The sequence below is a fragment of the Amblyomma maculatum genome, chromosome 8, assembly GCF_055883805.1.
Source record: "Amblyomma maculatum isolate TAMU_Amacu chromosome 8, ASM5588380v1, whole genome shotgun sequence".
Classification (NCBI taxonomy): Eukaryota; Metazoa; Arthropoda; class Arachnida; order Ixodida; family Ixodidae; genus Amblyomma; species Amblyomma maculatum.
Window position 1 is genome coordinate 17,667,108 of NC_139351.1, and position 13,811 is coordinate 17,680,918.

The 13,811-nt window shown below is 50.5% G+C and overlaps 1 non-coding gene across 1 annotated transcript; it reads left to right on the forward strand.

Moving 5' to 3' along the window:
* The first annotated feature begins 248 nt into the window (after window positions 1-248).
* TRNAS-CGA (transfer RNA serine (anticodon CGA)) lies at window positions 249-321 on the forward strand. Its single transcript has one exon. It is a non-coding gene; the product is annotated as a tRNA-Ser (tRNA).
* Window positions 322-13,811: the final 13,490 nt, after the last annotated feature.

A 13,811-nucleotide genomic window follows, 5' to 3' on the forward strand; every position in this document is an offset into this window, starting at 1 on the left:
CATTTCCCCTTAATTGATCTGCTTGTAGCTTACGGTGGTCTCGGTTCTGGCAGTCTTGAAGCCATAGGTAGCTTAAGAGGGCTCTAGCACAGCTTTCGCCCTCGCTCTTGATCACGTTCTACGTGACGCTGGCGGTAACAAAGGACGTTCTACGTCCGCCGCTATGGTTGAGGGTGGCGCTGGTGAACACTCTCAAGGTTCGTATACAGACAACATAAATACCCAAGCAAGTAGCAGGGGGGACAGCGGCCGATGTAGCTCAGTTGGTAGAGCACCGGACGCGATATTCGGAGGTCGTGGGTTCGGTTCCCACCATCGGCACGTTGTTTTTTCTGCTACTTTGTGTTTAATTAGCTTCCCTTAAACAAGATTACATTAATAATTTCTTTGATTATCCAAGTAAACATTAAAGAAAAGGACATAAAGTAACATCCCCTACGCTTTCCTTGGCCTCGCCGACTGTTGGCTTCTTTCCTTCATGTATTATAACGAGCACCCTCATTTCCTATATATATATATATATATATATATATATATATATATATATATATATATATATATATATATATATATATATATATATATTGCCGCGAAACATTCAAAACAGTATTTGTTGTTTTTTAACAGCCGCCGGCATACAGTCTTATCACTCTGATTCTTGACCGCGTATCAGTTCCGTAATCTTTGTTTGTTACTGCTCGATGTCGCGAGTCACACCTTTATCAGTTTTGTTGTAGCGCAAGACGCACCGAGATCTGTCTCGAAGGTTCCGGCCACTCGCTTGTCTTTCCACAATGTTCCAGCCCGTGCTGGTAGCTGCTTGCGACGTTATCTAGATTGTTCTGTGCAGCCTTTAAATTGAGCGTTGCCGAGTGTGACGGGCATTCTTTGTTCGACGATCGACGAGCACGTTTGTTTCTATCGCCGCCGCCGAGTTGCTTAGTTCTTTTGCGGGCGCAAGTCAGCCCAAATAAAGAGTTTCTTTAGTGCAATCATCGACCCCTTCATTTGTGTCGTCAACCTCGTCACCGCTACGTGACATCTGGTGGAGGTGCTGCCTTTTATCCTTCAAGCGAAGACCCAAGCCGTGTTCCTGTCGCCCTGGAAGACCAGCCTACAGGTCACCGAGCCAGCCGCCGACTTCAAGGCCTACAGCCAGAGCACGGTCTGCTACCTGACCCCATTCGATTTCGGAACACATCGACGCTGACAATGGCCCAGCCTACAGCACCGGTTGTTTTCGTTCAACCCCGTGAGCCCCCCTGCTTCCATGGACGACCGGACGAAGATGCAGAAGACTGGATGGACCTTTTCGACCGTGTTGCAGAATTCAATGGCTGGAACGACGCCGCAAAACTCAGGCAAGTCTACTTTGTTCTTCAAGGACATGCCCGAGTTTGGTTCGAAAATCATGAGGCAGCTATGAAGGATTGGAGATTTTCAAGGAAGCGTTTCTGACTGCCTTTTCAAGCGCCGTCCGAAAGGAAAGAGCACAGGCCCTTCTTCAGTCAAGACTTCAACTCCCTAACGAGCCTGTCTTGGCGTATGTTGAGGAGATGAAGCGCCTCTTTCGCCGCGCCGACCCTAATATGACCGAAGGTGAGCAAGTCAAACTTCTATTGCGAGGCGTTAAAGAGTCGCTCTTTGCGGGTCTTGTGCGAAATCCGCCAAGAACTGTGGCGGAATTTGAAACGGAGGCGTCTACTATTGAGAAGACGTTGGCCACCCGAACGCGCCACTACGAGCGACCACTTCAGCCGGACTGCTCAATCCACTACCCCAGCGCATCTACAAGCGGAGAGAACCTTCGGGACCTCATCCGGGAGATCGTGCGAGAGGAGCTCCGCCGACTGATGCCATCATCGCAACAACCGCAGGTGGCGACGCTCGCGGACGTCGTCCGTGAAGAAGTCCAGCAGGCGCTGGGCGTTCCTCAAGCGACGGCTGCGACTGTTCCAGCACACGAGGCAACAGCGATGAACTACGCTGGTGCATTACGTCGCCCTCCGCCCCGACGTAATGACTTTCCGAGCCCTCGCCGCAACCGTCCTGTTCCTGAAAACCGCCCCTTGGCCCCCGCCCGCCAAGCCTACCAACGACCCCCAAACCCCAGGAAGTGCGACGCCTGGAGGACTGCAAACAACCGGCCATTATGCTTCCACTGCGGTGAGGCCGGCCACATTCTGCGGCACTGCCCGTACCGACGAATCGGTCTCCGCGGATTTGCAGTCGACGCTCCACGACCACGCCCAGGTGAACGACCACAAGAAATTGACAACTATCTGCGTAGCGGTGAGATTGCGCCACCAATCCGTCGATTCAGGTCTCCATCGCCGTACAGGGCCCGCTTTGCGTCGCCAGGCCGTACCTATGATGAGAGTATGCGCGGAAGGTCCCCAAGCCCGCGCAGGGGAAACTAAACAGAGCAACCTTTGGAGGTGAGGTTGCTCAACGGCGAAAAGACGAACATCCTCCGCCGCCGATGACCACTAACGACGACGCAACCATTTCATCGCCGCTCCACACGACGACATCGACGACAACACGACCAGAGTGCAAGCAGACACCGCCGCCCAGCGAAGTAACAACGGTATGCCCCGGCCATGACCTGAAGAAACGACGGAGCCGAGATCGGACACTAAGGCCCACGTGCAATGCGAGGACGCGAACAAGTGACCTTGAAGTTGATATCGACGGTCGCAGAGTCACTGCCCTAGTAGACACCGGAGCTGACTATTCAGTCATCAGCGGAACGTTAGCCTCTCAGCTCAGAAAAGTTACCACCGCTTGGGATGGCCCGCTGATTCGCACCGCAGGTGGCAACCTGATTACTCCATCGGGACGATGCACTGCAAGAATAACCGTAAATGGGCGTACTTACCCCACCAGCTTTGTGGTCTTGCAGCAGTGCTCCCGCAACGTGATTTTAGGCATGGACTTCCTAAATGAACATAGGGCTATCATCGACCTGCGATCCAAGCTCATCAAGCTCTCTGCAGACAAAGCCATTCCTGCTACGACGACGTCGATGCAACACATCGCTCTAAACGTCCTCGATGAAGAATTTACCGTCCCGCCCCGATCAAGCATCGCAGTCTGCGTAGGTAGCGCAAACATCGAAACCGCTGAAGGCATCGTCGAAGGAAATATCCAATTGCTCTTAGAACGAGGTGTCTGTATCGCAAGAGGCATCGCGAAATTCCGGAGAGGTCAAACTCAGGTGCTGGTAACAAACTTCACCGAAGAATACCGGCATCTCAACAAGGGCACGACGATCGCTTTTCTCGACGAATTAGCCGACCTCAAAGATGTATTCGCCCTCCACGACCAAACGCTGGAAGACTCACCAGACCAATTCCGTCAGCCCAAGTTTGACATCAACCCGGCATTGACCCACAGCAGGAAAGACCAGATTCTTAGTCTTCTTCGAAGCTACGGGGAGTGCTTCTCGTCATCATCGAAGGTACGACAAACACCACTGACCAAGCATCGCATTATAACGGACGAACATGCCCGACCCCTGCGCCAAAGCCCTTATCGTGTATCGCCGCGAGAACGCCAGGCCATTCGCGATCAAGTTGAGGAAATGCTACGTGATGACGTAATCCAGCCCTCGAACAGCCCCTGGGCGGCACCAGTCGTTTTGGTCAAGAAGAAAGACAGCACACTTCGCTTCTGCGTTGATTACCGCCGCTTGAATAGCATAACGAAGAAGGATGTCTACCCGCTTCCCCGCATCGACGACACTCTCGACCGGCTCTGCAATGCAAGGTACTTCTCATCGATGGACCTGAAGAGCGGATATTGGCAAATTGAGGTCGACGAAAGAGATCGCGAAAAGACCGCATTCATCACACCGGACGGCCTTTATGAGTTCAAGCTGATGCCATTTGGCCTCTGCTCCGCACCAGCCACGTTTCAACGAGTAATGGACACAGTCCTGGCAGGCTTGAAGTGGCAAATTTGTTTGGTATATTTGGACGACGTTGTTGTCTTCTCGTCAAACTTTGAAGACCACCTAAAACGACTACAGAAAGTGCTGGAAGCCATCAAGTCATCGGGACTAACGCTAAAAGCAGAGAAGTGTCACTTCGCCTACGAAGAACTCCGGTTCCTAGGACACATCGTTAGCAAGGACGGTATTCGCCCAGACCCGGAGAAAACAGCTGCAATCGCACAATTCCCACCGCCTGCCGACAAGAAAGGTGTGCGCCGATTCCTTGGGCTGTGCGCTTATTATCGACGATTTGTCAGAAACTTTTCGCGGATCGCCGAACCGTTGACGCAGCTTACAAAGGCTGACGTACCTTTTAAATGGGAAGCGCCGCAAGAAGAAGCCTTCGACGAACTTAAGCGCCGCCTGCAATGCCCTCCTGTACTTGGCCACTTTGATGAAAACGCCGAGACCGAAATTCACACCGACGCGAGCAGTGTGGGCCTAGGAGCCGTTCTTGTCCAGAAGAATGCCGGACAGGAGAAAGGAATCGCCTACGCTAGCAGATCCCTCACAAAAGCCGAAGTCAATTACTCGACGACCGAGAAGGAGTGCCTTGCAATCATCTGGGCCACTTCTAAGTTTCGTCCATACCTATACGGCCGACCATTCAAGGTGGTAAGCGACCATCACGCGCTCTGCTGGCTGGCTAATTTGAAAGATCCTTCCGGCCGCCTTGCCAGATGGAGCCTACGACTTCAAGAATTTGACATGACTGTAGTCTATAAGTCGGGCCGGAAGCATTCCGACGCAGACTGCTTATCCCGCGCTCCCGTCGACGCTCCCTCGAAGGACGATGACGACGACGCCTTTTTGGGACCGGTAAGCGCCAGCAGTTTCGCAGAACAACAGCGATCAGACCCTGAACTGAAGGCGCTAGCCGATTACTTGGAAGGAAAGACCGCTTCCCCTCCTGGTGTGTTCAGGCGACATTTATCATCGTTCGCGTTAAGCAATGGCCTCCTCGTGAAGAAGAACTTCGCACCCAACAAGACCGCGCAGCTTCTCGTAGTGCCTAAAACCCTCCGGCAAGAAATTCTGCAGGCGTTGCACGATGAGCCCACAGCAGGCCACCTCGGACTTGCGCGCACGTTGCATCGAATCCAGGAGAAGTACTACTGGCCGCGACTGCCTGCCGAAGTTGCCCACTACGTGAAGACGTGTCGTGAGTGCCAACGACGCAAGACGCCGCCGAACAGACCAGCAGGACTACTAAACCCGATTCCGCCCCCAATCGTGCCCTTTCAACAAATTGGGATGGATCTCCTCGGCCCCTTTCCATCTTCGTCTATGGGTAACAAGTGGATCATCGTGGCCACTGACTACCTTACCCGTTACGCCGAAGCAAGAGCACTACCAAATGGTACCGCGGCAGAAGTCGCCAAATTTTTTGTCGAACAAATTCTCTTGCGACACGGCGCCCCAGAAGTGCTCATCACGGACAGGGAAACGGCGTTTACGGCAGAGTTGACGCAAGCCATCCTGGAATACAGTCACACAAGCCATCGACGAACAACTGCGTACCATCCCCAGACCAATGGCCTTACGGAGCGCCTGAACAAAACGATCGCGGACATGATCGCTATGTACGTCGACGCTGAACACAAGACCTGGGACGCCATCTTGCCGTACGTGATCTTCGCGTATAACACGGCAGTCCAGGAGACGACCAGAGCGACCCCGTTTAAGCTTGTGTACGGCAGGGAGCCCACGACGACGCTCGACGCAATGCTGCCGCACGTAACCAGCGAAGACAACCTTGACGTCGCCGCCTACCTGCAGCGTGCAGAGGAAGCCCGACGACTCGCACGGCTGCGTATTAAAGACCAACAGCGCACCGACAGCCGACGATACAATTTACGACGACGCCACGCAGAGTACAATCCAGGAGACCAAGTGTGGGTTTGGACACCTGTTCGCCGTCGCGGATTAAGTGAAAAGTTGTTGCGTCGATACTTTGGGCCGTACAAAATCATTCGCCGCGTCGGCCCACTGGACTATGAAGTCATTCCCGACGGAATGTCAGCATCACAACGGCGACGCGCACGCCCAGAAATTGTACATGTTGTACGACTGAAGCCATATTACGCGCGTTAAAGTGTGGTGTTTATGTTTAAGTTGCTTTGTTTTGGAACATCGAGGCGATGTTTTTTTTTTTTTAAGGGGGGAGTAATGCCGCGAAACATTCAAAACAGTATTTGTTGTTTTTTAACAGCCGCGTATCAGTTCCGTAATCTTTGTTTGTTACTGCTCGATGTCGCGAGTCACACCTTTATCAGTTTTGTTGTAGCGCAAGACGCACCGAGATCTGTCTCGAAGGTTCCGGCCACTCGCTTGTCTTTCCACAATGTTCCAGCCCGTGCTGGTAGCTGCTTGCGACGTTATCTAGATTGTTCTGTGCAGCCTTTAAATTGAGCGTTGCCGAGTGTGACGGGCATTCTTTGTTCGACGATCGACGAGCACGTTTGTTTCTATCGCCGCCGCCGAGTTGCTTAGTTCTTTTGCGGGCGCAAGTCAGCCCAAATAAAGAGTTTCTTTAGTGCAATCATCGACCCCTTCATTTGTGTCGTCAACCTCGTCACCGCTACGTGACAATATATATATATATATATATATATATATATATATATATATATATATATATATATTGTCACGCTAATGACGACGATGAAGGATGGTGATGGTGTGGCAGAAGAGAAAGAAGAAGCGTTGGTTTCTGGGCGCTAGTAAGCTTCATCGTGTTCCGCTACATCAGCACTGTAAATAAACACCCCTTCTTATTTCATCGTCACAACTTGGTGGAAGGTGCTCCGTACGATCCCTCGATCTCTACCTACAGCTCTGCAAGACCAACTGGAGCTTCGACGTAGTCGCCGCATCGCTGGACTGCCACCGCTCACGACCATCATGGACCACACCGACTCAAACCCTGCAAGCCGCGACGCTGCAAGCCAGGCTGGCGGCATGCCTTCCCACTCCAGCCCTATTCCTTCCCAGCCTTACCGGGAGCCACAACCTTTTGCCGGAGAAGAAGGTGAAGACGTTGAGAAGTGGCTACTTCATTATCAACGAGTTAGTCGGTACAACCGGTGGGACCCTCTTACCATGCTAACAAACGTCACTTTCTTTCTCAGTCACACGGCTTTGACCTGATTTGAGAATAACGAGGACAAGTTGACGACTTGGGATCGGTTCGCCACCGAGTTGAAACTGCATTTTGGCGACTCTGTTCCCAGCAAAAAGCGGGCTGAGCAGACCCTTGCTCAAAGAGCTCAATTGCCCGATGAAACTTGTACAACTTACACAAGAGAGATCCTCAAGTTATGCAAATGTGTCAATTCCAACATGCCCGAGGAAGACAGAGTCGGTCACATTTTGAAGGGTATCGCGGCGGACATGTACAACTTCTTAATCGCCAAAGACACTGACTCCGAAGTCATTAGACACATCCGCGCGTTTCAAGCTTTTAAAACACGTCGTACTGCGCCGAAATTTGGGCAGCTGGCCAACGTGCCTACCGTGGCCAGTCTTGATGACCATGCCCAACTAGATCTTCCGTCAACTATCCGGCAAATCGTGCGCGAAGGACTTCTACGGATCAACACGCTTCCCCAGCATGAATCTGCTGAGGTTTCTGTCCAGAGGGCCTCTAGATGGCCGGCTTCACCACCACAAGCGATTCAAATGCAGCCTTCCTCCAAAGCTCCTGAAATTGCAGCTTCTATTGACTACCCGCCAATGCATTTTGCCAACCCGATTACGTCGATGCTTGAAGCCCCAAGGTATGACGTCAACTCAAGTGCACCTAGATCTTCTATTCGATCTACAAAGATTCCTGTGCAGTGTGAGCATTCAGCCAGACCTACGATGCGGCCTGCTGTGCCTGGCTCGTATGCACAACAGCATTCAATACCTTCCCCACCGATATGCTACCGCTGCGGCGTCGGTGGTCACATCGCCAGGTACTGCCGCAGTAGGTTCCCGCCACGCTATAACCGCCCGGTGCCTCCAGCAGTACCCTGCAATCGGCAATGCAGCCCCGTTTTCCAGCAATCCAATACTCTCCGTGGGTACTTCGACAACATCCAGAACGGGAATCTCCGCGACCATTCCCCAGCATCTGAGCGAAGTGTTACTCCTCCACCCGTTTTCCGTGCACGTCATTCTCCATCACCGCGGCGGCGCTCCATGTCGCCCCATCAGGAAAACTAACCAGCGCGACCAATGGGGGTGAGGCCGCTGGAAATGTGCTGTGTGCCAACATCCCTCCAACTGCAATGCTCAAAAACAAAATTCGTGTGTTCATTGATGGTGTGTGTACATTACCTTTGGTAGATACGGGTGCGACTGTGTCTGTGATGAGTAATCAGTTTAGACGCTTGTTGGGACGCAAAGTGATGTTTGAATATGGCCGTGCTTCAACGTTTTGTGGTGTGAGTGGAGAGGCGTTGCGACCACTGGGTGTGTGTAGTGCGCAAGTGTCTGTGGGTGGTGCAATTTTTCAAGCCGAATTCGTAGTCTTACCCCACTCTACGCGTGACATCATTTTAGGAATGGACTTCTTGAAGTTTTGTGGCGCTACCGTGGACTGCCGAAGTCAAGAGGTTCATTTTGATGGCTCGCATCTGCCGACACTTTTTGAAAGTGGCCGTGATGAAGAAACAGTTTTTAGTATTACCGAAGGCACAGTAGTTCCACCCTTGTCTGCCATGTTCGTCCCCGTGTCCGTTCCACTTCTTGAAAAGGTTTCATTACAGGCCGTGGTGCACCCAGTTCACTCAGCATGCCTGAAGAAAAATGTAATTATCCCTCACTGTATGATCTCCGTGCATCACGGTAGTGCCTCGTTATGGACCATCAATCCATCGTCCGAGCCCGCAGTTTTACCAACGGGATTGAAGCTTGCCTCCTGTGGACCCGATGCGCCCCACGTCGTTGCTTTGGTCAAAGATGCTACGAGTGCCACCGTACCTCTGCCTGCTGATGAAACTTCGATCTTCCGCATGATCAGCGCCGATCTCAGATCACGCCAACGCCGTACTCTTGTGGATATTCTTATACCTTTTTCGCCTATGTTTGACTTTTCTCAAACAGATGAACCAACCTCTCGCCCTGCACATCGGACCCATCATAGCATCGACACTGGTTCGGCTCGTCCCATTCGTCAAAAGCCATATCGCGTGCCCCTTCTGAGCGCAAAGTCATTCATGAACAAGTGGAGGACATGCTACGGAAGAAGGTGATACAGGAGTCATCTAGCCCTGGGCTGCCCCTGTTATTGTACGCAAGAAAGACGGTTCGTGGCGATTCTGCGTCGATTATCGGCGTCTAAATTCTGTTACGAAAAAAGACGTCTATCCTCTTCCTCTCATAGACGATGCCCTCGACTGCCTCTCTGGTGCGTCCTATTTTTCTTATCTTGATCTCAGATCTGGCTACTGGCAAATTCCAATGGACCCTGCGGATAAGAAAAAAACAGCCTTCGTAACGCCAGATGGCCTTTATGAGTTTAATGTTATGCCATTCGGGCTGTGTAATGCGCCAGCCACATTTGAACGCTTTATGGACAGTTTTTGCGCGGCTTAAAATGGGACATTTGTCTTTGCTATCTGGAAGATGTCGTCATATTTGGGAAATCCTTCCAAGAACACAATGACCGTCTAGTACGTGTCTTGAATTGTCTGCACAACGCCGCCCTAATTCTGAACTTCAAAAAGTGCCGCTTTGGAGAGCGCCAAGCGCTGGTGCTAGGACACCTTGTCAATGGTGATGGTGTAATGCCGGATCCCCAGAAAACTGCCGCTGTTGTGTCTTTTACACCACCGCAGACAGTGAAGGAGTTTCGCTGTTTTCTAGGGTTGTGTTCGTATTTTAGACGCTTTATACATCGCTTTGCTGACGTTGCTTACCTATTGAAGCGCCTTCTCCACAAAAACTATACTTTTGACTGGACACCAGACTGCGATGCGTAATTCCGTCAACTGAAGTTTCTTTTAATATCGAAACCCATCCTACGTCACTTCGATCCTACTGCAATGACAGAAGTACACACGGACGCTAGTGGAATCGGTCTCGGTGCAGCCCTTGTCCAACGGCACGATGAACGAGAGCATGTTATCGCGTACGGAAGTCGTACCCTGAGCAAACCGGAGCGAAACTACACAGTCACCGAACAGGAATGCCTGGCTGTGGCTTTCGCTGTGCAGCGTTTCCGTTCATATTTATACGGACGGTCCTTTACTATCGTAACTGACCATCAGTCACTCTGTTGGCTGCGGAATTTTCGAGACCCATGCGGTCGCCTCGCACGCTGGGCCCTCCAGTTACAGGAATATGACTTTGCCATGTTGTACAAAAGCGGGAGGCGTCATGCAGACGCAGGTTGTCTTTCTAGGATGCCAGTGGCCACGACTGGACCTGAAAGCGACGATTTCGACAATTATATATCAACCCTCGAGCCAGCGTTCCCCGACACGAATGTTTTCAAAACGGAACAGCAAAATGATAGCAGACTGCAGCCTATCTTTGCCCAAGCCAACGTACCTACAAGCCGTTTTTGTGTGCATGTTGGCCTCCTATGGAAAAAGAGTTATTCGCCTGTCGGCCAGCGATACCTACTCGTAGTTCCCAAGACGCTTTGCAGGGACGTATTGCGTGTTGTGCATGATGATCCAACTTCTGGGCATTTGGGGTCGGTTCGAACACTCCACCGTGCTCAAGAAAGATTTTACTGGCCTAGAATGCGCTCGACGATTGAACAATACGTTTCCAGTTGCAAGCAATGTCAACGCCACAAACGTCCAACTGCAACTCCGTCTGGCTTTCTGCACCCTGTGAAGACCCTGACAGCTCGGTTTGATCAAGTAGGCATTGACCTCGTAGGTCCGTTTCCGAAATCCGTGGTTGGAAATCGCTGGATTGTAATCTGCGTGGACTATCTCACACGCTACTGTGAAACCGCCGCTCTTCCATCTGCTATGGCGCATCAGGTGTCGCTTTTCTTGCTGCACTCAGTCATCTTACGACACGGGCCGCCACGGATTGTCATCACTGACCGGGGCCGACAATTCACTGCTGATGTTGTGGAAGAGCTCATGCGTTTATGCGCCGTAACTTTCCGACATTCGACGCCATACCATCCCCAGACAAATGGCTTGACTGAGCGCGTCAACAGAACGCTTATCAACATGCTAGCCATGTATGTGGACGCAGGGCATAAGAACTGGGACACCATACTACCCTTCATCACGTATGCGTTTATCCGTTAATACCGCCACGCATGAGACGACTGGGTACAGTCCATTTTTTCGGATCTATGCCAGACCGCCACGCTACTCTCTGGATACTATCCTGCCCTTCACAAGCCGTGAAGACCCCTGCCTGGCTGAGACCCTCTGTCTCGCCGAAGAAGCTCGGAGAATCGCCCGATTACGGTCTGATGCTTCACAAGAACGTTCTAAAGTGCGATACGATGCCAGTCACCGGCGGGTTACGTACTCTGTAGGTGATTTAGTCTGGCTATGGCGTCCAATTCGGAGCCGTGGCCTACATGAAAAACTCTTGGCCCACTATGACGGCCCATATGTGGTTGTCAAACGCATTAGTGATTTAACTTATGGAATAGCCCGCCTGACAGCATCGGGTCGCCGGTCTGCCAAAACCGAACTATGTCATGTTGCCCGCTTGAAGCCGTGTCAGCCTCGCACGACTCACGAACACGCCCAGAGGGCTTCGTCTGAGTAGGGGGGAAATGTCACGCTAATGACTGCGATGAAGGATGGTGATGGTGGGACAGAAGAGGAAGAAGAATTGTTGGTTTCTGGGCGCTAGTAGGCTTCATCGTGTTCCGCTACATCAGCACTGTAAATAAACACCCCTTATTTCATCGTAACAATATATATATATATATATATATATATATATATATATATATATATATATATATATATATATATATATATATAATAAATGAAGGGGAGATGAGGGTACTCGTTATAATACATGAAGAAAAGAATCCAACAGTCTGCGAGGCCGAGGAGAGCATTGGGAATTCTATTTTGTCTTTTTTTAATTTTTACTTTGGTAATCATGCAAATTAGTAATGTAATCTGTTTAGGGGAAAGATAAACACCAAGTAGAAGAAAAAACAACGTGCCGATGGTGGGGACCGAACCCACGACCTCCGAATATCGCGCCCGGTGCTCTTCCAACTGAGCTACATCGGCCGCTGTCCCACCTGCTACTTTCAAGGTTCGTATACAAATAGCATTAATGCCCAAGAAAGTAGCAGGTGGGACAGCGGCCGACGAAGCTCAGTTGAGCACCGGACGCGATATTCAGAGGTCGTGGGTTCGGTCCCCACCATATCGGCACGTTGTTTTTCCTTCTACTTGGCGTTTATCTTTCCCCTAAACAGATTACATTACTAATTTGTATGATTAAAAAAAAGACATAAAGTACAATCCCCAATGCTTTTCTTGGCCTCGCCAACTGTTGGCTTCTTTCCGATATATATATATATATATATATATATATATATATATATATATATATATATATATATCTATATATATATATATATATATATATATACATATATATATATATATATATAGGATGTCACACAACTTTCCCGATTATCTATTTTATTCCAACAGTTTCGGACGATGAACTGTCCTTCTTGAAGGTAGAATTCTACCTTGAAGAAGGACGGTCCACCGTCCGAAACTGTTGGAATAAAATAGATAATCGGGAAAGTTGTGTGACATCCTATCTCTCTCTCTCTCTATATATATATATATATATATATATATATATATCGGGGAACTGGTAGGCAATCGCTGCATCATCATTGCAATTGATCATCCTACACGCTACGCCGACACGGCGACTTTGTCATCTGCTACAGCCCAAGACATTGCCTCCTTCACCCTCCATCATGTCGTTCTTAGCCAAGGGGCTTAGGAAGAATTGCTGAGTGACAGAGGTCCCGCCTTCCTTTCTGAAGTTGTCGAAGCTGTTCTTAGAGAATGCAAAATCGCTCACCGCGCCACCTCCGCGTACCATCCGGAAACAAATGGAATGGTTGAGAGTTTCAACCGCACCATGGGCGACATGCTGGCAATGTATGTTGCTTCCGACCACTCCAACTGGGACCGCGTTCTTCTATTCGTCACATTCACTTATAACTCTGCATTTCAAGCAACCACCGGGTTCTCAACATACTCCTGTGCGGGCGCGAGCCCTCTTGTACCATGGACACCATACTCCCATACCGACCGGATTCTTCCGAATTCACGATTGTTTAACAAGTTGCAACTTATGCTGAAGAATGCCGCCAGCTATCCCGGTCCTTCACTTTTCACGCCCAGCAAGATCAGAAAACCACCCGAGATCAATCTGCACTTCTTCCTGCTTACCGTACAGACTCTTTGGTATGGCTATGGGTACCTTCCTCTAGTCCCGGCCTTTCATCAAAACTTTTCAGCAAGTACCAGGGCCCCTACGGCATTGTCAAGCACACATCCCCCGCCAACTACCTCATCAAAACCCCTTACGCCATCCACTGACCACCGTCGCCGCAACCATGATATAGCACACAGTAACCGCCTTAAACCGGACTATGATCCTGCCATCGTCACATCGCCATAAACCGCCAGGATGGCGCCTTTTCGCCCGGGCGAAGTTGTAAAATAGGTATTCGGCTCTGATATGTTCAGCGCCTAATGCTGAAGAGAACGACGACCATCATGTTCGACGCTTGACGGTCGGGAAAGAAAACGACGACGAGGCTTTCTCTGATGCTCGTGCGTGTGCT